This window comes from Penaeus monodon, chromosome 26 (assembly GCF_015228065.2).
Source record: "Penaeus monodon isolate SGIC_2016 chromosome 26, NSTDA_Pmon_1, whole genome shotgun sequence".
NCBI classification, from domain to species: Eukaryota; Metazoa; Arthropoda; class Malacostraca; order Decapoda; family Penaeidae; genus Penaeus; species Penaeus monodon.
Window position 1 is genome coordinate 20,939,591 of NC_051411.1, and position 5,208 is coordinate 20,944,798.

At 37.2% G+C, this 5,208-nt stretch overlaps 1 protein-coding gene across 1 annotated transcript in view; it reads right to left on the minus strand.

The window, feature by feature from the left end:
* The window catches only part of LOC119589990 (histone-lysine N-methyltransferase SMYD3-like), a gene marked incomplete at its 5' end in the record, with an annotated part of 29,588 nt that overhangs the window by 15,584 nt on the left and 8,796 nt on the right, over window positions 1-5,208 (minus strand).

A 5,208-nucleotide genomic window follows, 5' to 3' on the forward strand; every position in this document is an offset into this window, starting at 1 on the left:
ATTCGAAACATATAAATACCTTTCCCTTTTCCCTTCACTCTTCCTTCAAATCTGCTCTATAAATTTGGCAATGATTGTTCGAGACTTAGGTATAAAACACATATAGAACTTCTTTTTTAAAAAGAAAAGCTTAAATGGCAACGGCACCTGCAAATTATTATCATGACTAACTTTCACGTGGCTATGTTACTCATCATCTAGTAACCAAGAGAATTCTGAATGAAAGAATTTTATGAATACACACACACACACACACGCGCGCGCGCGCGCGCGTGTGTGTGTGTGTGTGTGTGAGTTGTGTGTGTTGTGTGAAGTGTGTGTGGTGTGTGTGTGTGTGTGTGTGGTGTTGTGTGTGTGTGTTGTGGTGTGTGTGTGTGTGTGTATGATGTGTGTGTGTGGTGTGTGTGGTATGTGTGTGTGTGTGGTGTTTATGTGGAGTGTGTGTGGTGTGTGTGTGTGGTGTGTGTATGTGTGTGTGCTGTGTGTGTGTGTGTGTGTGTGTGTGTGTGTGTGTTGGATTTGTGTGTGGTGTGTGTGTGTGTGTGTGTGTGGCCTGTGTGGCTTGTGGTTGGTTTGTGTGTGTGGGTGTGTGTGTGTGTGTGTGGGTATGTTGTGTGTGAGTGTGGTCGCTGTGTGCGTGGTGTGTGAGGTGGTGTGTCGGCGTGGTGTGTGTGTGTGTGTTGTGTGTGTGTGTGTGTGTGTGTGTGTGTGTGTTGGTGTGTGGTGTGTGTGTGTGTGTGTGTGTGTGTGTGTGTGGTGTGTGTGTGTGTGTATGTTTGTTTGTGTGTGTGTGCAGTATGTGTGTGTGTGGGTGTGTGGTGTGGTAGTGTAGTGTGCCGTGTGTGTGTTGTTGTGTGTGTGTGTTGTGTGTGTGTGTGTGTGGTGTTGTGGTGTGGTGTGTGTTTGGGTACTGTGTTATTGTGGGTTGTGGGTGTTTATGTTGTGGTGTGGTGTGGTGTGTGGTGTGGTTGTGTGGGTGTAGTGTGGTGTGGTGGTGCTTGTGGTGTGGTGTGTGTGTGGTGTGTATGTGTGGTGTGTGTGTGTGTGGTGTGGTGTGTGTGTGTGTGTGGTGTGTATGTGGGGTGTGTGTGTGTGGTTTGTGTGTGTGTGTGTGATGTGGCTGTGGGTGTTTCTTTGTGGTGTGTGTGTGGTGGTGGTGTTATGTTGTGGTGTGTGTGTGTGTGTGTGTGGTTGTGTGTGGGGGTGTGTGGGTGTGCCTTGTTGGTGTTGTGTGTGGTGTGTGGTGTGCTTGTGTGTGGTGTGTGTGTGTGGTGTTTATGTGTGGTGTGTGTGTGTGTGGTGTTGTGGTTGTGGCTGTGGTGTGGTGTGCGTGGTGCTGGGGTAGTGTGGGGTGTGGTGTTGTTGTTGTGTGTGTGTGTGTGTGTGTGTATGTGTGTTTGGTGTGTGTGTGGTGTGTGGTGTGTGTGTGTGGTGTGTTGTGTGTTGTGTGTGTGTGTGTGTGTTGTGTGTGTGTGTGTGTGTGTGTGAGTGTGTGTGTGTGTGTCGTGTTGTGTGTGTGGTGTATGTGTGTGTGTGTGTGTGTGTGTGTGTGCTGTGTGTGTGTGTGTGTGTGTGTGTGTGGTGTGTGTGTGTGTGTGTGTGCGCGCGCGCGCGTGCGGTGGCGTGCCTGAGCTGCCGAGTCACCACGTCGACAACTTTCTATCTTTGAAACCCAGAGACGTCACCTCAGGCACATCCGAGTGGAAAAGGCCGCCTTGATCTGTACTTCGGAAGAGGCACTCGCTCTTATGACCCAGTTCAAACGTTGGTCTGGACCAGATACTCATCATTATTATGCTAAGCACTATTCCCAGAACTTAACATAACATATGCATGTCTAGAAACGAGACTTCTTTTCTAAATCGTTTTTCCCATAAAAAAATGGTGAGGTACTTCGAGGAGTCTAGACTCAATGCAGAGACAAGATCTGAGGCAATACAACGAGAAGATGAGATGAGAAGGAGAGAACAGAGATTGTAATGAGATGAGGACAGACAGCCTTGACATGATGATTCTCAGTGCTTTCTTCAAGTTTTGCAGACTCTATAAGTGTTTAATCACACCATCCTGGCTGCTCAACAGCTGACTCCACAGGTTCTTCACGCAACTCAGCCCTTCAGCTCACGATTTCGTCCCTTCTACGCCTACAGTTACGTGTTCAACATCCACCACCGGAACCTTTACGAGTTCTACGTCCACTACGACGGCAATTACAACGTCTTCGAAATCCACGAGCAATGTTGGTGCGGAGCCCCAGAAAACACCGGAGCAAGTAAATAGCGGACTCCCGGAATCGTTGTTGACGTTAACATGGGTAGCTTATATGAACTAGAAAGTTGGTCTAAGCAGTTTTTAAATTGAAAAGGGATTTTTTATTTGTGTACGTTAAAGAATGATGAAATTCCGCTATATTCGGATTTTTTTTAAAGCCACCTTTTCGAATTTAATTTCGATGATATTAACATAAATCTAACCTTTCATGTATTAAGAGTAGGTACAGTATAGAAATTCGAAAATACGTATGAATATGGCTAAATGTTTAAAGATAATATGAAGTTGGAAAATTGGTTTGGCGTATCTACGAGACACGAAAGTGGTGGATAGCCGCGTGATCTCTTCGCGCGGAGGCTCCTGGAGGTGTAGGACAACAAAGTTTTGTCGGGGTTGCCTATATGTTTACTCCGAAAATCAACTATTTATAATTAGAAAGTTTTAAAATTTCCAGAGGTGGTAATAGCTATTTGAGCAGAAACATTTTAGAAAAGTTTCTACACAGTTTGCGTGTTTTATGCAGTCTTTAAAAATACTTCAGTTGTGGAAATAAACGTATTAGATTAAGGTAAAAGATAAAATTTTCACTAATTTTTAAATGAAAATAAGGAATCTAGTCGATATGAAGGTAAACGGTCACTGAACTCTACCCATGTTAACGTCGACAATGATTCCGCTATTTACTTGCTCCACTATTTTCTGGGGCTCCGCACCAATATGGTTGAAATCCACAGCCCCACAGATGTCCTTCCACACAGCAGTTGTGCCCACTGCCACTCAGCCTATGGCTCCCAGCCCCCTACTGCAGGCTGATGCTACCTATCAGGTATTCAAGCAATGGCCATGTCGTTGGGGGATTTCTCCACCGTGGTTGACCTCCCAAAACTCAGAAAAAACAACTTATTCAACTGCGGATGTCAACTGCCCTGGAGATCACACGGATTTTGGAACACACCTATGGGCATTTCGCAGGATAGTACCCTCTATGTGGAAGCAGTTCTCAACTCCCTCTAAGACTTCTTCAAAGGTGAACATAATAAGACTCTTCGTCGTTGGGCACTACTCTGCTGTCGTTAGATAGGGGGGGAAACTTCGGACAATTTAAGAGGCTTTGCTTAGAGAGAGCGGGAATCGACTCTGTCTTGTGGTCCATTCTGTACATGATCAAAATATATGATATATAATTATATATATATATCTATATATATATATATATTATATATATGGTTAATATTACCATATATATTTGAAATATATATATAAACATATATATGTGCATATATATATTACATATATATTTGAATATAATATATATATATTATATATATATCTTATATATATATATATAGAAATAGATATATGCATACCATTTATATATGGGCAGAAATATAATATATATATATATATATAATATCTTTATATGATCATAATCATCATCATGCACTTCATCATCATCATCATCATCAAGGGGCAACGCCGACGGGCGCATACACCCTTTGCTTCAAGCCCCGAGGATCCTTCGAGGCGAGTCTCCAGGCAGGGCCTCGGCCAATCTCTAATTCCTCGCGACAAGTCTCGTCGAGCTGCCCAAGCCCATGACCTGTGTGTGTGTGGATAAATGTATATGATATTATATATATATATAGAGATATATAATAGATAGGATATATATATAGATATATATATATATATTTATAGATATATATAATATATATATTATGAATTATATAAGATATATTTATATATAATATGAATATATATATATTGATAGATATATATTATATATATATATTATACAATATATATTATATTTATAGATATATTATATATATATATAGTATATAATGATAATTATATATATGCATTATATATAATTATATATACCACGCACACCCACACACACACACACCACACACAACACCACACCACACACACACACACACACACCACACACACACACATATATATATATATATATTATAAATATATATATATAAAATATATATATATAATATTATATATATATCTATATATATATATTATATAATTATAGATATATATATATATATATATTAATATATATATATATATGCATATGGATGGTTGCCATATACATATATAGTAAAAAGGGCAAATCAGTGACGAACAGTTTACAGATATTCAGTAAACTGTTGTCACGCCAACATGACACAGTGACATACTCCACATTCCACCTATGGTGAATAATCACTTTGATGATGAACAAAGTTGTTGATGCCAGAAAGCTTAATAAATGAAAATGCGCATGATGTGGTTTCCTGCTGTTCTGGTCCTCCTGGATATATATATGGATTTACATATGCATATACATATATATCCATATGCATATATATTAACATACATATATATATATATAATTAGATATATATATATAATCCCATATAATATACACACACACCATATATATGCATATACATATGTATGTTTATATATGCATATATACATATGTATATATGCATATACATATGTATGTTTATATATGTCTATATAATATGTAATATGTATTATACAAACTATATATATAATATATATATTATTAAGATATATTATATATATATATATATTATATATATATATTATATATATTATATATATAAGATAGTATATAATATAACATAATTAGGACGATATATAAACATATACATTATATATATATATATACAATTATATATATATTAAATATATATAAGATATATATATATGCCAATATATAAACATATGTATATGCATATATACATATGTATAGATGCATATATAAACATACATATGTATATGCATATATATGTGTGTGTGTGTATATATATATATATAGATAATATATATATATATATATAATATAATATATATATATATATATATATGTGTATATATATATATATATATATATATATTATATAT